The following is a 27,776-nucleotide window of genomic DNA, read 5'->3' as shown; positions in this document are numbered from 1 at the left end:
AAATTTGTAGAGTTCACATATACGAATAATTTTTTTCTTTTAAAGTTCAATATTTAAGGATAGAAATTTAAACATTTGATATTTTAAACAATTTAATATCTTAATCAATTAAATTTGTTCATGTTGGCTAGATAAATTAGACGAATTTAATTTAAACTATAACACTAAAAATACTAGTTACTAGTTAGTCAAGGATTGACTAGCATATCATAGTTACTAATTTATTAGAGCTTATAAATAAAATCTTAATCTTATCAGATGACCATTTACATAATTATCCACTTTCTAAAGCATAAACTTCCGAATGTAATAGGAACAAAAATACATTTGGGCAGAACTAATAAATAAATTGATCAGATATTCGAATTCCCATAATTTTTTTTTGGAAACAATTTTTTCTAATAAATGATAATAGAAATCTTTTCAATCTTATCAAAGGTGTTGAATTTGTGCCTATAATAATAAACTCATCAACATTTTTTTAGCAAAATAAATTCATCAGCTTAAACACGATCAAAACCAAACTAGATAAAACATTGCCAAAGTGAGCTTAATTTTGATGGTATTGACATGTGTTTTGTCTCTAAAAGTTGGAGGTTCAACCCCCCATCTCTTGATGTATGAAAAAAAAAAGATTTAGACAAAATGTTGATAACACTCATATAGATTAAATTTATCGTCAGTATAGTTTGACCAAATATTTAGTTACATAGTTATAAGATAAAAACCGACTTTAACATTTGAGATAACATAATGGCTACAACATACATAATTAGTATAAAAAAAACACTTTTGATTGCTAAATTTTATGAAAGCAACAATTTAGCGTATGAATTTTAGTTTGTAATAATTTAGTCTAACAATTTTAGTTTTAAAAATTTGGTTCGTAAACTATACAATTTATAACGTTTTACTCCTAATGTGAAAAATATTATTAAGATTAAGTGAAATTTCTTATATACATGTAGATTGATAATCTAGTTGGAAGTCAAAATTACTTATAAATTATAACGTTATGTATCAAGAGTGAATACTTGATTTTGATGAGATTTTTCATAATAGGGACATAATTGCTAAAAATTTCAAAAATATAAGGACCTTTTTGATAAAATATAAGTTGACACTTTATTAAAATCATTACGTAATAAATTTTTTTTATTGTAGGACTAAATTGTTAAAAAATTTCAAAGTATATGAACTAAATCGTTATTTATTAAAGTTTAAAAACTATTTTGGGTAACCATTTCGTTTTTTGTTTTTGGTTTTTGAAAATTAAGTCTACTTTGTTCCAATTTCTTAGAATGATTTGCATGTTTCTTAAGTACAAAGAAGAAATTTGGAGTTAACCAAAAACCAAATCATTACCAAACGGGGTCAAATGGTTACTAAACGGACCTAAATTATTAAAAATTTGAAGGGATTTCTACTAAGAGGTCTTAACAATAGGCCATATTTGTTACTGTCTTGAATTTCATTTTTTTACAAAAAAAAAAAAAAAAAAAAAAAAACTATTGGTTGCCCTATTTTCACTATATCAGCAGTTATTAACAATTTAGCCCTCACCTACGTTTATATATATAATTCTCTCTCCTCCATGCATATATTCTCTTCCCCCATGCTTCAAGGTCATTTCTTCCTCCTCTCTTTATTTTTTCCTACCGACGGTGTGAGTTACAGGCAGGAGACGAATGGTGTGGGGCGATTCAGCAACGGGGCGAGCACAGAACGAAAAAAACGGTGATGGTGGACTTGGAGCGGATGAATGACAATGACGAACTCAGAGAAAATGAATAGCGACGTCGGACTCGGAGTAAATGAATGGCAACGACGGACTCAGAGCAGACGAACAGCGGACTCCATTCAACTTTTAGTTTTATTTTTTTCTATTTTTATATATATTGTGATATATATGTACTTTTCTTTAGCTTTTGTAGGAAATTTGATATATAGTGTAGTATATGTATTATGATATATACAAACAAGAATTTTTTTTTTTTTTTTTTAGACTTCATGTATTATGATATGTATACTGTGGTGTAAATGAAATTTATGAACATTTATATACTGTGGTATATTTCATATATCGGTTTGTACTATGATTTATGTCAAATATTGAATTAATCTCTTATTTATAAATTGTAGTATATTTCATACATTGGTTAGAATATTTTCAAATACCTAACAAAATGTTATAAGGTAAATTCAAAATAACCATGAATCTGTCAAAATATTCTAAGATATATTTAAAATAATCATTAATCTGTCGAAAAAGCAATAAGTTGATATGTGAAAACCAACGTAAATAGAAAATAAAATTTCATTAAATGCATTTTTTTCATATTGAAAATTGGAAAAAATTACAATAAATGTATTTTCTCTCTCCAATTGATAAATGAGAAAAATCATAATAAATGTCTTTTCTCTCTCTATCATGAATTATTTTCTCTCCTCATCATTAAAGTAGCTTTGAAAATATGAAAAAATATATAAAAAACGGATATAAATAAATGAAAACTGGTATAATTGTCCAAAATTAACCCTAAAAGTCATGTTTGAAAAAAAAAATCAAATTTTAAGACATTTATAAAATATAGGGTTTGATTTAGGCATTCTATGTAGAAACCCCCAAACTTGAAAGTACATACACTAAATAAACTAAAGTTGAGAGATTAAATTATAATTGATTGCCAAAACGAAGATAGCTATTCTCTAGGTTTGATTCCTCCCCATATTGTAAGAAAGAAAAATGAGAAGTTTGAAATTTCCCTTCACACATGGTTAAACGAAGTAAGGGAAAAAAAAACGAGTCCTGATAAATTCTATCCTACTTGTTACATGAGGTAATTGAACCAAACTTAGGGAAAATTTCACGAAATGACCCAACTCTCAAAAAAATTTCTATGGATGACCTCTTCCTAAAAACCTATCTATGACTGGCCTATTGCACTTGTGAAATACAAATTTTACCCCCAATTTAAAAAAATACTTTTCAAACCGCGCTACGAAGCATCATTCACCCCACTTTTTCGCTTACATCTTCTCTCACTGTGCGATTTTGGCTCTCATTTTCTCTCATTTTTGCTTTCGTACCTGACTCGTCATCTCCATCTTCATCCGAGCGTTTTGCCACCTTCTCGCCGGTCGTTTGTACACATTTTCCATCGTCATTGATCTCTAAAAGGTATGTGACTCTTCTCCTCGAATGCATGTTGATATTTGTTTAGATTCTCGTCGGTTGTTTAGGGTTTGCAAAGGGTTTGTGCCTACCATTTGTTAAACGATCTTTCAACTTTTGTTAAAGGATCATGTATTCGTTCTTAAAGAGATTGCTTAGATAATCCTAGGTGAGCATTTAGTATTTTTTAAACGATCGATTAGAGAAACGTAAACGATCGTTTAGAAAAAAAAAAGTGTGACCGTTTAAATATTTGTAATGCGATTGTTAAGACATTATGATTGGTTGTCCTGAAAGAACTTGTGAAGCCCCTGAATGGAAACGTGGATCGTCCCAATTTTTAGTTTTCATAGAAACAAAAAATTATAAAAGAAAATATGCATTAAAAGTAAAATTCATGACATGCGTAATAAATGGAAAATAGAGAAAAAAAAAAGGTTAGAGGGGACTTTACCCTTGAAGAACAAACAATCTTCACAAAAATTCCGTTCTCTGGATCTGTCACGAATAAAACACGAACCATCAAAATGGTCACCACCAATTGGAGCCTTCTATATTATCTTTTGGGATAGGAATCACAAAAGTGGTAGGCTCTGTGAATTTTGGTAAAGGGACAGATTGAGAGGAGAAGAGAAAATTTTCTGGGAGATTTTCTTCAGCAAAAAACACCCCTAAGCAGACATTCTATGTTGAAGAAGAAAAGACGTGAAAAAATGAAACCCACTTACACGTCCAAGAGCGATTGAGAGATTTAGGGGGAGGGAGTTAGAAAATAACTCTCTCCATTTTAAATTTCAAAAATTTAAAATAAATTTAAATTGATTAAAACATGTTTCAATTTATTTAATATATATATTAACTACCTTAATATATGACATTTATATATATATTATACTATATGTTATATCCAATATACACATAACATATAATTTACATTGTATCAAATACAATATAACCTAAAGTTTGAATTCTCTCAATAATGCAAGGTATTTAATATAAATCCTATTTATACAAAACTTAATTATATGAATTCAATTCACATAATTAATATTTGAACCATATTCAAATATTTATTTTCACTCAAAAAATGATATACTATAATAATGATATCGAATATAATTAAGTAAAATTAATTAAATCACATATAATTAATTAATTCCCTCAATTAATTTGAACAATTCAAATTAATCCAAAATTGATTCTCATTAAATTCCTATTGAGTTAGAGAGGGGACCTCGTGAATCTGTAGATTGAAGCTCCAATGGTATTTAAATAATTAATTAAACTCTTTTAATTAAATTATTCAACATCCATTAACTGTCGAGCACTCTACTAAAGACCGACAACGACACTATTTGCACTACAGATATATTTCTGTGTCCATTGGATATGACCAGTCAACAATGCAATGACCCTTCGCAAATTTTTCGTAAGTACAGCTAGGCAAAGTTCGAGTAAACAGCCAAAACGGTTTATAGTACATGATTAAGGTTGGTACCTTATTCTAGTAGCACTATTGGATGCGGCCTACTCTGTAGTTGTAACAAGTTGTTGTAAGGATACTACAAACGAAGTGATCCAGATTCATTCATGTATTGACATGAAGAGTGGGGACATCCTATACAATGAGTTTGCATAAGATCAGACCAAGAAATAAGTCACTCTTACTTTATAACGCTGTTTACTGTATACGACTGGCTATTTCACTTAGATGACCTAGGTAACTTAATCTTAATCTTGAGCTAACTATGAACTCCTGTTTAATCGGGATTATCCTTAGATTTGCATATGTGAGGGTTGGCTCAACAGCGCCGTCTCATAAGCCTCCCATTTCAGGGGTAAGACTAGGTAGCTAGCTGGGGACATATGATGCAAGATGGAATTCATGCCTACCTGATTTAGGGATAAGAGAAAGGTTGTTCTCTTAAGTACCAAATCCAAGTCTTGAACAAGGGGCCCCACCCTCTCACTGGGTTGAGAGGGATCTGGTTTAGTGACTGGATCACAAACCAATTGTTCATTAGAGGATTAGTAGGAACGTAAGGAATAAAACGTAATCTTGGGGGTAAAATAAACATTTGACCCAGCCGTTATTACGAACAACCTGTGAAGGGTCGACTTACTAACTATGGTTAAATCATGTGGACATAATATATCTACAGTGAGAGGAGTGCAATTATGAGTTTTAGTGGAGTGACCCATTAGTTAACGAATGAGGATTAATTCAGTGTAAAGAGTTTAGCCAATTAATCTCGGATCATTAGAGCCCATGATCTGTAGGTCTACGAGCTCCCCCTACAAACTCATAAATGGATTAGCTTTAGAGTAGCATGATAAGTTAATTTGAAACGTTCAAATTAGAATTAAACGGAATTGGAGAATTAATTAAATATTTAAAAATGATTTAAATATTAAATTCATGAATAGGGATTTGTGAAGGTGGAATTTGTGTAAAATTAATTTAATATTTGATATTAAATTAATTAGAATAAATTAAATTGTTTAATTAAAATTAATTAAATTATTTAATTAATTATTTCTTATTAATTTTATTAGAAAATTAATTTACGAAATTAATTTTTTAAAATCAATAATAATTTCATTTTTTAAATTAAGTTGATTTTGCAAATCAATTTGAAATTAGAAATTTGGAAAAAAACAAAAAATTGGAAAGTTGGTTTCCTACACTCACTTAACCAAGATGCTCATACAAAATCCACTTGAATCTTGATTCTCTCTTCAAGCATGAGTTGCACCTCATGCAGTCTTCTTCTATGCATGAATGCCCTGCAATAAATAGAGAAGATGGAAGTGGAAAAATCGGGCATGCAAACAATTAGAACTTGCTGAAGTTTTGTTGAAAACTTGTAAGGTTGAAGAAGGGTTCTTCAAGTTGCATCATTAGTGTTTTCCCCCAAATTCCCTTCATTCAAACTTATTTTGAGTCCCACAACTCAATCTAAAGCTCCAAGAGAATAGTAGGGAAGATCTTGAAGTAGTTCACAAGAAGAATTGGAGAAGATTTGCAGCTGGATTCGAGTTTGAAGAGGTTCTACAAAGGTATAACTTGAAGCCCTTTTATTATAATATGAGCATGTTTTATTTACAGCCAAAATTAATGAATTAGAATGCTTATTGATCCTTGTTGTTTTCGCTGCATGCTGATATACTCCTTCAGTTAGCATGCAATAAGCGGAAGCAAATATAATCATTAAGCACTCTAATTCATCATTAAGCACTTTAATGTTCATATATAAGTATGGTTTCTGAAATTTACCTTTGTTGAACTCTTTAAATCTTCAAATTTCAGTTTGAATCTCCTCTCCAAATGCTTGTAGACCACCACTTGTCATCCCTACTATTCTCTAGGACCCTATATTGGATTGTGAGATCCAAAATGAGTAGGAATTGAGGGAATTTATTAGAAGAAGGACTAATTCTTAGCTTCACGGTTGAAGAACACTTCTTCAACGAAAGTTCTAGAAAAATTTCATTTCATATGTTGCTCTCTCAGCAAATTGGACTGTGGTTTTGTTCATTCTTCTCATGCAATCTAATTGCATGATAGATTGATACCAAATAGGTCAATCTATAGTGGGATTTTATGTGTTCAAAGTGGGATAAACCCATTAAAATTGATTTCACATTTAAAATTGTATTGAAACAAACTTTTTTATTGAATTTTTAATAAAATTCAATTTTAATTTAATTTTGCAAAAATTAAATTAAAACAAAAAATGATTTAAATATTTGAATTTTCTTGAAATTCAAAAATTCAATTTAATATGAAATTAATTCAAATAATTAACTAAATAATTTAATTAATTAAAAATAATTCAATATCTAATGTTAAATTATTAAATCACCAATTCCACAAACATGAATCCCTATTCATGTAATTTAATATTTAAATAATATTTAAATATTATTGAATTCTCCAATTTCGTTTAATTCGATAATTAAACGTGTGATTATATCGTATATAATTACTAATCCCCTTAATTTGAATTTGAATGTTTCAAATTTTCTCATCACGCTATTCTAGGGTTTAGTTTGTTTGTGAGTTAGTGGAGAGACGTAATGGACTTACAGATCATGAGTTCCAACGATCTGAGATTAATTAGCTAATTCTTTAATCCAAATTAATTAACATTTATTAACTACCGGGTCACTCCACTAAATCCTAGTACTTTCACTCCCCTCATTGTAGATATATTTAAGTCCACTCGATATAACCATAATTACTAAGTCAACCCTTCACAGGTTGTTCGTAATAACGGCTAGGTCAAAATTGTTTTACTCCTGAGATTACATCTTGTTCCTTAAGTCTCACTAATCCTCTAATGAATAATTGGTTTGTGATCTAATCACCAAACTGAGTCCCTCTTGGGCCAATGAGAGTGTGAGACCCCTTGTCCAAGACTCAAGACCCCTGAATCAGTGTATCCAGTAAGAATCAGATCCTTAGCACCATATATGAGCATGTAAATAAATCAGAATCAGTGTTAATTTTAGCTTGGTGGGTGATTTTTATAGGTTGTATGAAAATGGGAGCTAATATGGAAAATTTCTGTTTTGGCATTAAAATTTTCTTCAATTAAGTGTTAATTGTTGTAATTAGCTCTTTATTTCTGGGCCTTAATGTATGATTAAAAGTTTATAAATTTGTTAGAGTCAATAGAGTTGCAACTAGGTTGTAATTGAAGAAAGAAGCAAGGAAGGTTAGTAGTAGAAACCTGGAATTGAAGCTTCTGCCTTGCAGTGTTGCAATGCTGCCTACAGAGCATCGCAACGCTATTCTTAAGACAGCCCATGGCATTGCAACACTGGGAGGAAGTGTTGCAACGCTACTCATCCCAGCCCAGAAGACACGTGTTCGACCTGATCGATGGTTCAAGTGAAATGATTCGGCCGGTTCTGGTTTTAGAGGTCCAGTTCAGCCTGGTTTTGGTCGGTTTAACTCTTTTTGGAGCCTTGGAAGTCCGGTTTGAGTTGTTCGAGTCTGGTTTGGGTCGGTTTGTGAAGTCTAAAAGTTGTTTGAAGTTGGTTTTTATTATTATTGTAATAATTTAGGTTGTTTGCTTTCTTAGGATGCCAAAACTGGTCCATATCAGTATGTGTTTAATTATTTATGCATAATGAATGTATGTTATAATTAAATAAATCTTGTACGTGCATATGGTATACCATGTAGATTTAAAATCCCACCATAGGAATCATGTAGCATGCATTGAAAGTATGTTATAAAAGTTATAATATATAATATGCATGTTTAGGGTTTCAACTGTTTAATATAATGTGTTATATTAAATCTTGAAATTCTTGATGTATGTTATGGATGAAAATCTTGTCTACAGTTTTATAAGTTGTTACAAAAATGGATTAGACATTTAAAATCCATAACAAAAATAAGATGCATGCTCACCTAAGGTTAACAAATAACAAATTGTTTTAATAGTTAAAATATGTCGTTATCTTGTAAAATTCTAGTTACAAACTCAATCGATCGATAATCTTGTCTATGGCTGGAGGTATTTAAGTTGACGGTTTATGGAACACCTTCTACCTGGGGATTTTAGCCGAATAGTTAAGCATTGTTAACCCGGTTTTATAAGCATGCGTACATGATGTAAGGTTTTAAAATTGGTTTATCACCTAGACATCGTAGGTTAAATCCAAATATAAATATTATACTTGGATAATCACCTAGCTTTGGGTTATTTTGTTAGCCGGTGTATACCTAAATAAATATTTACCCAAAACAAACAGAACACTTCAATGGGAGATTCATAACATATACGATATATTGTTCTTAGCTTTCACGTCCCTAAGAGTTCACACCGTGAGATTCATGCTCAGCTTCATGTCACCCTAGAAGTGACCTTCATTTAGAAAGTGTTTGCATGGGTCAATAGCAAGATGAATAGGGGAATTTGTTCATAGTAAGTGGATGAAGGATGTATGTCAATGTGTCATGTGGTCTCTTCCATTAGTTTAGAGCGTGAGATTCCTATGTTGCACCTACTTGTCGTTTTTAGGTGACATAAGCTAGTTGTTTTGCATTGGCTATCCCCTCAGAGGGTTGTAACATGGGATTTGGAACAACTCAAACTCTAGAAATGGATAGGATTTCTTAGGTTAATTCCCAACCTTAACTATTCAATTCGGTAGCATCATTGGGGCTGACCTCTGAGGTCTGAAAATGGAAGGTTACAGTTACGAGAATTACTAAGTGTCAATGAGTTCTTGACAAAAAATGGTAACTAAATGACTATAGGAATATGAGTTATTTTGGAGCTATTATTTAGTCAAGAATGTCTTGCTTCAGTGAAGGAGTATTTGACTGCCCCTCGGTAGCATCTATTCTGACTTGCTAAAGTATCGTTGCAAATAAAATAATAAAATTTGGGTACATTATTACTTTGCTAAAACTTGATTGGATATGAAAGCAATTTACAAATTAGAATTTGGTTATAATTTCAGCATATCGAGTTCTTCTAAATCACTTGCTTTCGATAAATATAATGGTCTTAATCTTTCAACATCAAATATAAACGCAATACTAGCATATGATGATTTTAAATTTTTTTTAACAGAGGAATATCCTTTATCCCCCAGCTCATCTACAAACCAAAAAGTTCTAAATGCATACGAAAGATGGATTAAGGCAAATGAAAAGGCCTGAATCCATATTTGAGTAAATAAATATGATATACTGGCTATGAAATTTGAGGACATGGTTTTTGCTAAAGAAATCATGAATTCGTTATAAACATTTTTAGAACAATTTGTCAGGAACGATATTCTTGAAGATGTTTATAACCACGATATAAAGGATAGAACAACAAGTTCTGGATATGTTAAAAGTAATAAACGTGAATGTCATAGATGAGGAAACTAAGAAAGCACAATAAAGTAAATATGATTTACTTGTCATTGAGACATGTTTAGTGAAAAATGATAAATTACCTTGGATATTAGATTCAGGAGCCGCTAATCATATCTGTGCGTTCTCCCAAGAAACTAGTTCCTGGAGGCAGCTTACAGAAGGCAAAACAACCTTCAAAGTAGGGACTGAGGAGGTTATCTCAACTAAAGTAGTGGAAGAGATGAAGTTATTTGTTGAAGTAGATTCATTTTACTTGAAAATGTTTATTACATTCCTGCCATGAGGAGGAATTTAAAATTTATCTCATGTTTGCTTAAACAAAATATAAAGTCTCTTTTGAAGATAATGAAGTGTTCATTTTCTCAAAAGGTATTAAAATATGTTATACAAAATTGGAAAATAACTTATATGTGTTTAAACGAACTGAGGTAAAAGTTGTTTTGAATATAGAGATATTTAAAACAACTAAGACTCAATACAAGAAACGAGAATTTTCTCCTAGTGCCTGTCTTTGGCACTTAAGACCTGACTACATTAATCTCAATAGGATTAGGAGATTGGTTAAGAGTGGACTCCTAAATCAGTTAGAAGACAACTCTCTACCGCCATGTGAATCTTGTTTAGAGAAAAAATGACCAAAATATCTTTTACGGGAAAAGGTCTTAGAGCCAAAGAACCTTTAAAGAATTCAGACCTTTGTGGTCCGATGAATGTTAAAGCCTGAGGAGGGTATGAATATTTCATTAGCTTTATCGATGATTATTTTAGATACGGCTACATTTACTTAATGCATCATAAGTCTAACACCCTTAAAAATTTCAAGGAATATAAGGCAGAGGTTGAGAACCAATTAGGTAAAAAGAATAAAATACTTCGATCAGATTGAGGTGGTGGTTATATGGACTAAAAATTCCAGGACTATTTGATAGAACACAGAATTCAATCCCAACTCATAGTACCCAATACACCTCAACAGAATGGTGTAACAGAAAGGATAAATAGAACCCAGTTGGACATGGTTCGTTCGATGATGAGTTATGCTCAGTCTCAAATTCTTTTTGGGGACATACAGTAGAGACTGCTATATATATTTTGAACATGGTTCCCTCCAAAAGTGTTTTAGAAACACTTTACGAGTTATGGAGAGGACGTAAAAGTAGTTTTTTCACTTCAGGATTTGGGGATGCCCAACACATGTGTTGGTGCAGAACCCGAAGAAATTGAAACATCGTTCAAAAGTATTCTTATTTGTAGGCTACTCTAAAGAGACAAAAGGTGGTTTTTTTTTCTATGATCCTCAGGAAGATAAAGTATTTTTATCGAAAAATGCAACCTTCTTAGAGGAGGACCACACAAAGAATCATCAACCTCGCAGTAAGCTAATATTAAATGAAATGTCCACAGAAGCTACAGACAAGTCAACAAGAGTTTTTTTTTTATCAAATTGGTCATTCAACAAAAGTTGTTGATGAAACTGGTACTTTATATCATTCTCAAGAGTTTTTAATGCCTCGACGTAGTGGGAGGGTTGTTCAAAAGCCTGACCATGATGGCTTGAAGATCCATTGACTTTTAAACAGGAATTGGAAGATGTGGATAAAGGCCAATGGATAAAAGCCATAGACCTCGAAATAGAGTCAATGTACTTCAATTCAGTCTGGGAACTTGTAAATCAACTAGATGGGGTAAAACCTATTGGTTGCAAATAAATCTACAAGAGAAAACGAGACCAAGCTGGTAAGGTACAGACCTATAAAGCTAGACTCGTAGCAAAAGGGTTTACCCAAAAAGAGAGGGGTAGACTATGAAGAAACCTTCTCTTCGGTTGCCATGATCAAGTATACTAGAATACTCTTATCCATTGCTGCTTTTTATGACTATGAAATCTGATAAATGGACATCAAGATAGCCTTTCTGAATTAATATCTTGAAGAGAGTATCTATATGTCTCAACTAGAGGGGTTTGTAGAACAGGGTCAAGAAAAAAAGGTTTGCAAGCTTAAAAGATACATTTATGGTTTGAAACAAGTATCTCGATCCTGAGGTATGAGATTTGACACTGCGATAAAAATCTTATGGCTTTGAATAGAACGTTGACAAATCTTGTGTCTAGAAGAAGATTGTCAACAAAAATATAGCTCTTTTGGTTTTATATGTTAAGGATATTCTACTCATTGGAAATAAAGTAGAATTCTTAGCTGACATTAAGAGATGGCTAGCATTGCAATTCCAAATGAAGAATTTGGGAGATGCACAATATGTTGTTGGGAACCAAATAGCTCAGAATCACAAGAATATAACGCTAGCATTATCTCAGGCATTTTATATAGACAAAATGTTGTCTTGGTATGAAATGAAAAATTTCAAGAGAGGTATGTTACCTTTCAGGCATGGAACTCATTTTTCTAAGGAACAATGTCTTAAGATACCTCAAGAGGTTGAGGCTATGAAATGAATTCCCTATGCATCAGTAGTTAGGAGTTTGATGTATGCCATATTATATACATGCCCTGACATATGCTATGCAGTTGGAATAGTCAGGAGATATCGGTCCAATCTTGGATATGATCATTGAACTATCATTAAGAACATCCTCAAGTATTTACAGAGAACAAGGGACTATGTGCTTGTGTATGGTGCTAAGGATCTGATCCTTACAGCATACACATATGGAGGAGCTATAGTATGAAGAAGTATCAAGCAAAGTTGTATTGCTGACTCCACCATGGAAGCGGAGTACATATCTGCGTGCGAGGCAGCCAAGGAGGCAATATCACTTAGAAAGTTCTTAAAAGATTTAGAAGTGGTTCCAAATATGCATCTGCCTATCACCCTCTATTGTGATAACAATGGAGAAATTGTGGATTCAAAAGAACCTAGAATCCATAAGCACGGTAAGTACATCGAGCGTAAGTAGCATCTCATCAAGAAGATAGTATACCGAGGAGATGTGATCATCATGCAAATAGCCTTAGAAGATAACTTAGTTGATCCTTTTACAAAGGCCCTTTAAGCTAAAGTGTTCGTGGGTCATCTAGTGGGACTAAGACTACGAGATAGATAACTCTAAGGCAAGTGGGAGAATTATTGGATATCTGATGCCCTAGTTTATTGTAATTATTCTCTCATACTCAACATTGTATATATCTGTATATATGTAAACCCACTAGAGTTTTAGTCCAAGTGGGAGTTTGTTGGGTTGTATGTGCTAAAACTCGCAGTTTATAAGATTAAACATATTCTATTTGCAATAAAGAAGTTATTAAAGTTTATTCAATAAAACTATAATTGAATATGTAAATTGCACTAAATCCAATAAACTAAGATCCATGGCAATGAGTACTTAGACTTTATGTAGAGACATTAAAGTGGATCAAGTTCAAGTAGATAGCCAAAATGGTCTATAGTATATAGATCATGATGGGTATCTTATTTTGGAAACATTATTGGATGCAGTCCACTTTGTATTTAATACAAACGTTGTGATCCTGAATCATTCATGTGGAGACATGCGAGTAGAGGCGTCCTATACAAAGAGGTTATATAAGACCGGACCAAGAAAGAAGTTACTCTTACTTTATAACACTGTTTAATATTTAAGACTAACTATTTCAAAGCGATGACCTAGGTAACTTGACCTTAATCCTGAGCTAACTATGAACTCCTGTTTATTCGGGATTTTCCTTAAATTTGCATGGGTGAGGGTTGGCTCAACAGTGCTGGCTCAATAAGCCTCCCATTTTAAGGGTAAGACCGCGTAGATAGCTAAGGACATAGAGTGCAAGATGAAATTTGCTCCTACCCGCTTTTAGGGATAGTAGAGAGGTTATTCTCTTAAGTATTGACTTCAGGTCTTGTACAAGGGGCCGATCCTCTCATTGGCTCGAGAGGGACTCAGTTTGGTGATTGGATCATAAACTAATTGTTCATTAGAGGATCAATGGGACTTAGATGTAATCTCGGGGGTAAAACAACTTTTGACCCAACCGTTATTACGAATAACTTGTGAATGATTGACTTACTGATTATGGTTATATCGAGTGGAGAGAAATATATCTACAATGAGGGAAATGCAACTACTGGGCTTTAGTGGAGTGACTCGGTAGTTAACGAATATTGGTTAATCATGTTAAAGAATTTAGCCAGCTAATCTGTGATTGTTGGAGCGTATGATCTATAGGTCCATTAAGTCCCCCTACTAGCTCACAAATGGACTAAACCTTAGAATAGCGTGATGAGAGAATTTAAAACGTTCAAATTCGAATTAAGGGAATCAGTAATTATATATGATATAATTACACATTTAATTATCAAAATAAGCAGAATTAGAGAATTGGATAATATTTAAATTTGATTTAAATATTAATTACATGAATAGGAATTCATGTTTGTGGAATTGGTGTACTAATAAATTTAGTATTGGATATTGAATTATTTTAATTAATTAAATTTTATTCAATTAATTTTATTTTGAAATTTGAAGTTTATGAAAATTCATATAATAAAATAATAAAATCAATTTTTGTTTTAATTTAAGTTTGAAAATTTAAATTAAAATTTGAAATTTTGATTTTTAAATAAAATTTATTTTAAAATCAATTTAAAATGAAATGTCAATTTTATTGGGTTTTTCTCACATTTAATACTTAAATTCCACCTCCTACTCCATTAATTGAAGGGATTGTGGTGTCAATAAACTATGTAATCTGATTTCATGGTTCTTGTTTCAACTTATATAATGTTATTCAGCTGAAAATGGGCATGCAAGTTTAAGAGAAAAATTAAAATTTTGAGTGAGGAAGTTGTTCTTCAACTCTAGGACACCAAATCTGTTTTCATCTTTTCCTTAAGAATTCAACTCATTTTGGGTTCCAACACCCAATCTAAGGTCCTAGAGAATAGTAGGAAAGATCAATGGAGGTCTACAAGTATTTGGAGTGAAGATTCAAGCTGGATTTGAAGATTTAAGAGTTCTTCAAAGGTAATTTTAGAAACCCTATTTCTTATTCTTGAACATGCTTTCTTAAATGCTAAAATTGATTGAATTAGAGTACTTAATGATCCTGATTTCTTCCACTAATTTCATGTTAACTCCATCAATTGGTATCAGAGCATTGCAACAATGTTCTTTAGACAACCTAGATTTGAAGCATTTTCCCGTGGCGTTGCAATGCTAGGATGAAACGTTGCAACATTGTTCATCCCAGCCCAAAATGTACGCGCACGACTTGACCGACGGCTCAAGTGAATCGGTTCGATCGGTTCAGGTCTTGGAGGACCGATTCAACTCAGCTTTTAGTTGGTTCAACCCATTATGAAGCTTTGGAGGTCCAGTTCAAGTGGTTCAGGTCGATTCGTGAAGTATAGAAGTTATTTCAAGCTAGTTTTTATTATTATTGTAATAATTTAGGTTGTTTGCTTGCTTAGAATGCCAAAACTGGTCCATATTAGTGTTTGTTTAATTATTTCTGCATTATGAATGTATGTTATAATTAAATAAATCTTGTATGTGCATATAGTATGCCATATAGATTTAAAATCCCACCATAGGAAGCATGTAGTATGCATTGAAAGTATGTTATAAAAAGTTATAATATATGGTATGCATGTTTAGGGTTTCAAGTGTTCAATATAAAGTGTTATATTAAATCCTAAAATGTTTGATGAATGTTATGGATTGATGTCCTAATTCTCCCGGAATCTCATAGTTTGTAATTTGTATACATTGTTATGAATAAAATAAGAGTTATTTTATCTGGCATTTACTCATATCCAATAAACAAAGCTCCATGGTTATTGTATGTAAACTTAAGCATGTATATGAGATATACAAGTGGATTATGCCTTAAGTGTGATAATCTAAAAAGGTCTGTAGTATAAGGATGAAGAAGGGATACCTGATCCTGGTGACATTATGGATACGGTTCGCTTTGTAGAGGTTTACAAGTGTTGTGAACTACTACAGATGGTAGATTCTGACCATTCATGTGGAGACATGCGAGCGGGGGTATCCTATACAAAGAGTTTGTACAAGACCGGAATACTAGATGATTCGTCTCTATATATAACGCCATTGATACTAGAGACTTAAATCTCATCTAAACGACCATAGGTGACATGACCTCAATCTTGAGTATTTTGGAAACTTCTGCCTTTTAGGATGGTCCTTTGATTAGTATGGGTGAGAGTGGACAGATTGTCAACTCAACATGCCTACCTTTTTGGGGATTTGTCTGATTTGGGAGCAGGGAACTCAGTTACATAAGATGGAATTCACTCCTTCCCCGAAGCAGGGGTAAGTATATAGATTGCTCCCTTAAGGGCTGATTCCGGGGCTTGAACATAGTGGCCACAACTTCTCTTTGGAAGAAAGGACTCAGTCATAGTAAGACTATGACTTGTTCATTAGAGGGATCAATGGTACTCAAGGAGTTAGATGTAACTACAGGGGCATAACGGTTATTGGCCCAACTGTACTTACGAACGATCTATGAAGGGTTATTGCACTGTTGATTGGTTGATATTGAAGGATCTCATACCAAGAGTTCCATGAGCGTGTTCAGATTGCTCCGATTTCACAGTGACCGAAATACAAATGATATACATTCAACACATACAATTATACACATAAATCTAATTATCGGCATGCTCAGAACACAATAAATAACAAGGAAAGGATTCCATACCAGTTGAAGACTGTCTTCTAACTTTAGAATCTTAATGCAGCGGAAACCCTCCAACAGATCTACCAACACCCTGCGGGAACGTCAACTGTAACAACACGATCAACACGAACACGAACGCTACAGCGGGGACGACACCACCACTAAAGAACCCCAAGTATTCTTGGAGTGAAAACCCAAAGAGTGGGCTTTGGTGAGTTTGGTAGAGGACGGAGGACAACGATTCGTGTAGACGATAAGCAAGTGGGAGATAATACAGTGCTATCGTATAGCAAAAATGCTTATTGCATAGAGGAGCTACACGATCGTGTAGGAAAGGCTGAACGATCGTTTAGGAAAAACGTATCGGGCTTTCGTTTCATGAATTTTTTTTGGGCGGTCGAAGAAAAATTGAATGCGCTACGCAAAATGAAAACTTCTTTTCATTTTTAACCCATCGGTCACCATAACCGATGATGCCCACTATCATATAATTAATCAATTAATTAATTAATTAATATAATCATATTATATTTATATCCTATAGTTTGATATCACATATCTATTATAGTATTTTCTCCTCTACTTGATATAAATCATATTTATATCTAATTTCCTCCAAAATAATGTATCTCATACATTTAGCCAATTATACCATATATAATTAACTAGTCCAATTATATCATATATAATTGAACTTCCTCTTGTCAATTTGAACATTTCAAATTAACCCAAACACTGGTTCTCGACTTTATCCAAGCTACCCAGGGGACCTAATGGACCTGTGACTTGAAGCTCCAACGATACGTGAATAGCTGACTAAACTCTTTAGCCATGAGATCCACCATCCGTTAACTGTCAGTGATTCCACTAAAGACCAACAGCTGAACTCTTCTTACCACAGACATATTTCTGTGTCCATTGGATATAACCAATCATGAGTACGATGACCCTTCACAGATGCTCATTAGTACAGCTGGGCCAATTTACCGTTTTGCCCCTATAATTACATCTCACTCCTTAAGTTTCACTGATTCCTCTAATGAACAATACAACATAGTTCAACTATGTGTGAACACCTCTCGGGCCAAGAGAAGGTGTGTGGCGCCACATCGTTCAAGCCCCGAAATCAGGCCTTAAGGGGGCCATCTATCTACTTACCCCTGCCTCGGGGAAGGAGTGAATTTCATCTTGTGTAGTTGAGTTCCCAGCTCCCAAATCAGACGAATCCCCAAAATGGCTTGAATCGACGACTTGGCCACTCGCACCCATACAAATCAAAGGACCGCCCTTAATGGTAGGAGTTCCTAACTCACTCAGGATTGAGGTCATGTTACCTATGGCCATCCTAGTGAAGTGAAGTCTCTGTCATGAACGGTGTTATATAACGAGACATTAACACTTCGTGGTCAGGTCTTATACAAACTCTTTGTATAGGACGCCCTCGCTCGCATATCCCCAACATGAATGATCAGGATCAGACCATATGTGACAAGTCACAACACTTGTGACCATTCCACAAAGCAGGTCGCGCCCGTAGCGTTACCAAGATAAGGTTTCCCTCCTATATCCATATACTACAGACCATTTTGGCTATCACTCAAGACATGATCCACTTGTATGTCACCACATACATGCTTGAGTCACATACAGATAACTAGGGATTTTATGTTTATTGGTTTGTGGTAAATCAAATAAAACAATTAACCGAGAGAAAAACAAGATGTGAAGTAAATATCATATATTAACAACACAAGTGTTCGTACATACTGTTTACAAACTACAGGACACAAGACTTTAGGGCATCAACCCCAACAGATATGAACACATAATATATCTGTAATAAGGAGAGTTCAGCTGTCGGTCTTTAGTGGAGTGCCCGACAATTATCGAATGGTAGATCCTGTGACTAAAAAGTTTATTCAGTTATTCATGTACCGTTGGAGCTTCAAGCTACAAGTCCATAAGGTCCCATTGGCAGCTCAATGGATTCAAGTTGAGAATCAATTCTTGGTGTTGATTTGAAATGTTCAGATTGATAAGAGGAAATACGATTATATATGATATGATTGGTGTGATGTATGAGATACATCAAGTGAAGGATTAATGTTAATGAGATTTACATTAAGTACCATAAAATAGAAAAAGAGCTATGGTTATATGTTTCATGAGATGAAATATTAAAACTATAGGTTATAAATATAGTATGGTAAGTTCGTTATCATATATATTTATAATAATATTAATTATTGGAAAATTATCTCTATTTTCTCTAATAACCAATTGAATGGGAGGTTATTGGTGGTTTTCATGGTAACCGTGAGATAAAAGGAAAAATATTTTCCTAAATTTAGTAGTTGATGATTGAGATTTTCCATTCTAAAAAATTACTCACGGAAAGGCTATCAAGTGAATGAGATTTACTAAACGACAGCTGAAGAGAGACTAAACGATCGTGGAGTGACACTACACGATAGTCACTCAGCTGGCCGATAGCTAAACGATCGCGAAGCTTCTTCTAAACGATTGGGCATCGTCTATACAATAGACTTGTCATCTCCCACTTACTCAATCGTTTACATGATTGTTCTTTCTTCAATCTCGTCCTCTAACCAAGTCCACACAGAGCCCACACTTCTGGATTTTCATATCGAGAATACCAAGGTAGCCATTGTGGTGGTGTTGTACTCAACTTGACATAGCCGAGATTTTTGGAGGTCGTTCGCTGTGTACGCGATGTTCGTGTGGTGGTTGCTGTGTTTGTGATCTTGGAGATCACTGTGTTCATGGTCGCTATGATTGTGTTGTGTTATGGTCGTAGTGTTCGAGCATTTGGGTTTGCAGTCTTGCTGATTGTTCGAGCGTTCGTGATCGAGGGTGTTTAAAGATGAGTCTTCAAAGGTATGTGTAATTTTATCCTTTGATGTTCTTAAAGCATGCTGTAATTTCGAATTATGCATAGCCTGTAGTTTCTGTTTCTTTATTGTAATTGTTTATGTTCAAATATGATTGGAATTTGGAACGATCATTCCACTGCTCATAGAAATCCTCATGTCTGATTTCTTTCAATTGGTATTAGAGCCAGATTGTTCTGATATTCCAAATTTCACTTTTGTTTTGAACTTCTTTTACAGTCGTGATGGGTTTTCTACATTGCGTTTAATTGTTAAATGCATTTGTGGATGGCATTGATGAATGTTTACGAGTTTAATTGCCTCTATTTAAAGCTTTCTTTAAATTACAAAGTTTTAATTTGTAAGGGTCCCTATGTCAATCGAGTCTGTAATTCAAAGTGTTTGAGTTTTTTGAGTCATTTGTGATGAAGTTTCGAACCATGGAGATGCGGTTCTCAGCGAGGAAGAAGACCAAGAGTTGGTCGTGTCATGTAGCCTCCGGTAAATGAACGTTGGGATTTGGCTAAACGATCATGTATATTTTTCTATGCTATTGTGTAGTATTTACTAAACGATAGGGTAAATCGTTTACTCTATCGCGTAGCGTTGGTTGCCCGATCGCAGAGACACTAGAGGTAAACGATCGAGTGGGAGCATTTGATGCTCATCGTTTAGAAGAAGACACACGCGCTAAACAATCGTGTAATTAGCATGCTCATCGCATAGTCACTGCCTACAAGATCACGCGGTATATGATACTAAGACGCTCGCTCAACGATCGTTTATACGATAGTGCTTCACTGCATCGTTGTAGTTTAGACGATCGTATAAGGCTTGCATTGTGAAGCGTGCTACATGATCGCGTACCTTGTGCTTCATCGCATAGTAAAAGGTACACGATCGTTGCTAAACGATCATTTAGCTCTGGAAGCGTAGGTAAAAGATTGAGTAAAGCATTTGCTCTTTCGTGTAGACGATCGCGGGGAAGTTTTGGTACATGATCAGTGGAGACGTGGATTTCGATCGGATGTTTCAAGACCCGGTTTTCCTATTTGAATCAGAGACTCTTTGTTTTTGTAATAGTTAGCTTTAGTTTTTTGAGGATTTGAAGCAATTTATCCTGGTTCATTAACATTTGTTTATTATACATGAGATGTATGTAGTTTATATGGCAAAGTGTTTGACATATAGATTTGAAACCCACCTTAGGTTGTGCAATTATTCATGCATCATGTGTTATACGTGTTATAATATGGCATGAAGAAATTACATGAAAGTGTACGCATGCATCATGAAAATAAAAGAGTTATATTTATGCATGCAGTAAGCATATTCATGCATCATCTTTATATTATAAGCGTTATAGTATAAGGGTGAATGGAAGCATGTTTTGCTTGGTTCGTTGCTTGTTTGTATAAGAGTTATATAAAAGGTAGCAATGAATGAACAATGCATAGAGCATGACACTTAGGCTGTTTGTAAACGTTATGAATGCCTTGTATGTGTCTACTTTGCATTGTGTTTGGTTTTGGTTGTTTCTAGTTATAAGTGTTATAAAGAAAATTAGAACTAAAATCGATAAGAAAGAGTTACATGCGGACTTAGGGTGAACTCATGTTTTAAAAGTGTTTTAAAATTGGATTGAGATAGACCTAAGTTCAAAGTTCTACTGGGATTAGCAACCTAGTTTAATCTTTTTAAATTGGTTTAATATGATTAAATTGATTGCCATAAAAGATTAAAATTGTATTAAATCTATCTATAAGGGACCTTTTGTTTAAGGCAGGTTCTGTTTAGGCTGGGGTACTTAAGCTGATGGAAACGGAACACCCCTACTTGGGAACCTACCTGGAAAGGTGAATGAGATAGATTATCTGCAAGCATGCGACAGTTGGTCAAAGACTTCGTTAAAGAGTTTAATGGATGATGATCAAAAGTTGTTTCAACTATCCAAGGTAAAAGTTACTCTTCGGCAAACCTAAAAAGTCACTTAGTTAAATTCTTAGCGTGCTTTTTCTAAGTAAACTAAACCTTAGGTTATAAAATACTTAGGGGAGGAAGATATGTATTTGATATGTCAATGATTCTACTCATATTTCTCGCTGAATGTTCACACCGTGAGATTCATGCTTGACCTCATGGTGCCTTGGGAGCATCCCCCTTCGGATGGTGTTTTCATGAGTCAATATCAAGGTGGACGGAAAGAGTGGTTATAGTAAGTGGGTGAAGGGTGTGTGTCAACATGTCCTATGGTCTCTGTTATTGGATCGCATCATGAGATGATTCTGTACTCCCTCGTGGCGCCCTGGGAGAGTCCCCTTTGGATGGGTTTTGTGCAGTTGGTCAAGACCAAAGTGAACTTTAGAAATGGATAGGGTCGCTTTAGTTTTTGCCCCAATCGGATTGACTACTTGGGGCAGAACTCTAGGGCCTAAAATGGTGGGTCACACTTATGGGAGATTGTTAAGTAAGTTAATGATCTCTTGACCAAATAAATGATGGTTATTCGTTATAGGAGCAAGAGTTGTTCTGGTATTAATGAGTGATTGAGAATTTCTCAATTCAGAGGAGGGATAATTGACCTCCCTTCGGTGGCTTTTATTCTAAACCTTTGAAGCGTCATTGCGAAACTAGATGTCACACGGGGTTTATGTTAGTTTTGCTAAATCTTATTGGATGTTGTATGTTTTTTTTAACGGGTATTTGCTTAAAACATAACGTAGGTCAATGTGTTTTTTGTTTTCAGCAACGTGTTAGTATTTTCGTTGAATGCCTTTAATTTGACCGATTACATACAGTGGAAAGAGTCTTGTAAAACGTATTTCGTGGTAAACGACCTCGAATTTTTCATGGTTGAGGAATGTCCTCAAGTCCCAAACCTTGATGCACCGTGGAGTGTTCGTAATGCATATGAGGTGTGGATGAAGGCTAATTCATTGGCCCGACTTCACATTTTGGCTAGCATACCTGATGCTTTAGCCGTTGAGAACATGGTCATTGCACGCGAGATCATGGACTCGTTGCAAGATTTGTTTGAACATCAGTTTTTACTTTTCGAGCACAAAGGGATGGATGACAAAACCAATAGTGTCAGTTCTCAAGTTAGAAGTGTTCTCTAATATGGAACTTGGAGCTTATTTAGGTTCTGATACTGATCCCACTACTCTAAAAAAGAGGAGGATGGCTAAAGATAGTAAATGTGATTTATTGGTCTTGAAGACGTGTTTGGTAGAGAATGATAATTCTGCCTGGATCCTTGATTCGAGTGCTACTAATCACGTCAGTTCCTTTTACCAAGGATTTAGTTCTTGGAAAACGTTTCCACAGGGAGAGATGACTCTTCGAGTCGGTACTGGTGAGGTTGTTTCAGTTGTTGCTAGGCAGGCTGAAGTTATTTTTTGACAAGAAACGTTATCAGTTACTGGATAATGTTTTCGTAGTTCCTTATACTAAGAGAAACTTAATCTCGGTTTCTTGTCTCATTGAACAAGGTTATACTGTCTTCTTTTCTGAGAATAAAGTGTTTATTTTCAAGAATGGAATGGAGATTGGTTTTGGTTCAATGGAAAGTAACTTATATGTACTAAGGTCATTAGTTATAAAAGCCTTGTTTAATATTGAAATGTTCAGTACGGCAACAACAGCTAAAAGAACAAAGGTTTCTCCTAAAGAAAACTACCCCTTGGTAGCATCTATTCTAACTCACTATAGTATCGTTGCAAGTAAATAATGAAATTTGGCTACATTATTACTTTTGCTAAAATATAGTTGGGTTTAAAAGAAATTTACTAATTAGACTTTGTTTGTATTTTCAGCATGTTGAATTCTTCTAAATTACTCGCTTTCGATAAGTATAATGGTTTTAATCTTTCAACATCAAATATAAATGCAATACTACCAAATGATGTTAAATTTTGTTTTAACAGAGGAATGTTCTCTATCTCCCAGCTCATCTGCAAACCAAAAAGTTTAGAATGCATACAACAGATGGATTAAGGCAAATATAAAGGCCCGAATCCATATCTTAGCAAATATATCTGATATTCTGGCTAAGAAATTCGACGACCTGGTTTTTGCTAAAGAAATCATGGATTCATTACAGACATTGTTAGGACAATTTTTCAGGAACTATATTCTTGAATATGTTTATAACCACGATATAAAGGATAGAACCTCTGTTAATGAACAAGTTCTAGATATGTTAAAAGTAATAAACGCGAATGCCATAGATGAGGAAACTAAGAAAGTACAACAAAGTAAATATGATTTACTTGTCATTGAGACATGTTTAGTGGAAAATGATAAATTAACCTTGATATTAGATTTAGGAGTCGCTAATCATATTTGTTCTTGATCCTAGGAAACTAGTTCCTGGAGGCAACTTACCAAAGGTGAAACAACCTTCAAGGTAGAGACCGAGAAGGTTGTCTCAGCTAAAACAGTAAGAGATATGAAGCTATTTATTAAAGATAGTTTCGTAGTAATGCTATTATGAACAGGATTGACTACAACCTGACCATCTTACTCAACAAGCTATAAACCTTCCTGTCTTTGATGAAAAACAGGGAACACAAGGGTGAAGCAAATTTTGCTTCATCTTCTAAAAAGTTTCATACAGGTTCAACCTCTGGGATAAAGTCTGTGCCTTATTCTTCTAGCACCAAAAAGTATAAGAAGAAGAAAGGTGGTAAGGGGAAAGCTCACCCACCAGTTGCTGCTCAAAGGGGCCAGAAAGCCAAGATTGCAAAGGGAATTTGTTTCCATTGCAACTAGGAAGGACATTGGAAGAAGAATTGTCCCAAGTATTTGGCAGAAAAGAAGAAGGCCAAGCAAGGTAAATATGATTTACTTGTTTTGGAAACCTATTTAATTGAGAACGATGATTTAGCCTGGATAATTGATTCAAGTGCCACTAACCACGTTTGTTTTTCATTTCAGGGAATTAGTTCCTGGCAACAACTGGGAGCTGTTGTGTTTAGTTTGTTAACTGAAGTGGTTATTACTATTCTAATAGATTGACAATTATGGAAAGCAAACAACAAAAAAATGGGGCAAAAAGTACCTTAGAAGTTGAAGAACCATCAAGCAAAATAAAGATGAAAAAAGAGAAGGTATTAACTATATATTTACTATATATCTATTTCTAAGTTATTCTTTAGAATATTTATAACATATATTTTATTTTTTGTTTAAATAGGTAGAAAAAATCCCTAAAGAAAGTTGGAACTCCACTTTTGAAAGTCACAGTTTAAGTCAAGTTGGAAGTGATAGACCATATTAGGGGTTTAGATTCTACGTGTCTATCTTTATTTAAGGAAGGACCATTTGGGAATTTTATAGGTTTAAAAATGTCTAAAGTACCTTTACAACTTCTAGCACATTTGATTAGAAAACAATGTGTCTCTACTGATAACAATGTTCTTCTTTTCAACTTTGAAGGTAACATGACAGCGTTTGGGTTGAGGGATTTTTGTTTGATTACTGGATTAAATTGTGATGAATACCCTGTTGAAGATGTTTTAGATGAAACTGAAGAAAAAGATTCAGAAATTAGACAAGAATTTTTTAGAAATTGTACTAGCATCACTAGGGAAAATGTGAATAGTGCATTTGACTATTTTTCTAGTCACTGCAGTGATGAAAGAAAAATAGCAAAACTTGCCAATCTTTATTTGCTAGAAAACTTGTTGATTCCGAAACAACGTCATAATTGTGTGGATTGGAAGCATGTCAAGATGTTGAATGATGAGGAGAAGTTTAGGAATTATCCATGGGGAAGACTGTGTTATAGTCTTACTGTTGAGTTTTTTAAGAAATCTATTAAAATAAAAACAAACCAGTTGTCTATCTACAAGGATTCCCTATAGTTTTAGCTTATTGGACATATGAAATACTTCCTAAACTTTCTGAGGGGTTCGCAAAAAGAATGGGAAATGGCTTTCCAAGAATCTTGAATTGGGAAACAACAAAGCAACTAGATTGGCAAGATCTTAATGACAACATCTTCTCGGAACAAAATGTAAGTTTCTAATTTTTCCATTATTAATTGTGATACAAGTCTATCAATGATATTGATCTATTAATGATAGACGAATATCAGTGATATAAGTATTATATCTATTGAAACATACAAATAAATGTAGGGAATGAGTCTATCAGCAACATAGTTTATCAATAATAGACCAATATCATAGATAGATAGACTATTAGTGACAAGCCAATATCACTTATATGATCTCATTAAACTATGTCAATGATAACTCCTAACTATGATTATTTGAGTATTTCAAATCTTATAAAAAGAAGGTATTCTATATACATATTAAATATTATGTTTTCAGCTTCATTTAGTTCCTATTGTTGCATCAAAAGAAGAAATGACATCAGAATACTTTAAAAAAAATATAGAAATGGAGGGGAAAAGTTTGGAGGAAGGAGAAAATGTTGTAGAAAAAGATAAAAAGATTGGAGAAATAATATCTTCGTTACAAGAAGATATTGAAGGTCTTAAAAGGTAACATAAAGAAGATGTTGAAGATCTTAAAAAAGGACAAATGGAGATTCTCACTTTGTTACATTCTCTAATGGAAATTGTAAAGAAAAGTGAAAGACAAACTCAAGAGTGCTTTGACAAGAATCATCCTCCATCTATGAGTCTAGAAATGATAGATGCTGACGTTGATGCTAATATTGACAAAGTAGTTGAATATGCAACTACTTATGCCAAGGAGAAAGAGGTAAAATTATTAAAGCCTTCTAGTTCTTTTACTTTTTTGTTTTTTTTCTAATGATAGACTATATAAAGTAGATATAGTTTACTGACGATATACTAATATCTACAGATGCATGAACAAAATTGTGAGAAAGAGAAGGAAATAGAAGAAGCCAGTATTGCTGAAGGAAAAAAGATACCCATCTAGTTAAATAGTAGGTTATTGCTATTCTGTTTTATACTTCAAGTGTGCTGCTCATTAAAGGCGATCAGTGATAGGTTTCTATCACTGATAGAATGTTGTAATCTTTTTATTGGAGTCCAACAGTAACATAAAAAAAGTATATTGACATCTACAATTTTGTGCATTGCTACACTTATATAATATATTACAGAAGATTGAAGACAAGAAGGAATAAGTGAATGTACATGAAAAAAGGTAAAAAAATGGTGCATGAAAAAGCAAAAAAAGTGAAGATATAACAATTATCACATTTCCTATATTGCTTTATGACTGTTAGATTCAATATATATTTATAAAATTATAATTAAGTATTGACATTTTAGGTTATTGAACAAAAGGAAAATACAATGACAAATGCTAAAAATGTTAGACCGAAGAGACAATCTAAACTGTCAAAGAAGATATTGGAGAATGCAAATGACGAGAAGATTGCACAAGAGCAAAAGGATGCAAAGGACCAAAAGAATGCAAAGGACAAAAAGAATGCAAAAGAAGAAAAGAAAGCTTCTCTAAAACAAACAAGACATTCTCCTAGAATCACATTTCCCCTAGTTTTGACCTAAAAATCTCTCAAATGTAAAAATGTAGTTGTGACTTAGTTTACTGTTGTGGCTATTAGACCTTATTTTGTGTGGATATGGGATATTATACCCTAGTTTTTGTGGATGCACTAGTAGTATTAGTGATAGAAACGTATTTGTGATAGAAACGATCCATGATAGACTTCATATGTAATTCATTTTGTCATATAAATATAGGAAATTGTTGGATCGTTAGTTGAATCAGTGCAAATTATATACATTTTTGCTTATATTTTTTACAGTTGTAAGGACCAAAATCTTTTAATTATGTAATGGATGATAAGTGATATATCAATGTCAATGACAAACCAATATTAGTGATAGAAATCACAGTGCTTGAAATTACTCACAAAAACTTCATATGTAGTTCTATTTGTCATATAAATATAGGAAATTATGTCCCTTTCTACTTTCTATTTTAAAGTTCTAAGGACTAAACTCTTGGTATTATGTAATGGATGGTCAGTGATAGATCAATGTCAATGATAGACCAATATTAGTGATGTTGGGATTGGTGTCCTAATTCTCCCGAAGTGTCGTTGTTTTGTAAAGATACACATTGTTCAATGAATAAAATATGTGTTATTTAATTCTGGCATTTACTCATATCCAATCAACA

At 33.6% G+C, this 27,776-nt stretch overlaps 1 pseudogene; it reads left to right on the top strand.

The window, feature by feature from the left end:
• Positions 1–7,987: 7,987 nt before the first annotated feature.
• LOC150036882 (uncharacterized) lies at positions 7,988–26,540 on the top strand (annotated as a pseudogene).
• The last annotated feature ends 1,236 nt before the right edge of the window (positions 26,541–27,776 follow it).

This window comes from Benincasa hispida, chromosome 4 (genome assembly GCF_027475165.1).
Source record: "Benincasa hispida cultivar pf3 chromosome 4, pf3_genome.v1.1, whole genome shotgun sequence".
In the NCBI taxonomy this organism is placed as follows: Eukaryota; Viridiplantae; Streptophyta; class Magnoliopsida; order Cucurbitales; family Cucurbitaceae; genus Benincasa; species Benincasa hispida.
Note: the sequence above shows the minus strand (reverse complement) of the source record. Positions and strands in the feature narration are given on the sequence as shown.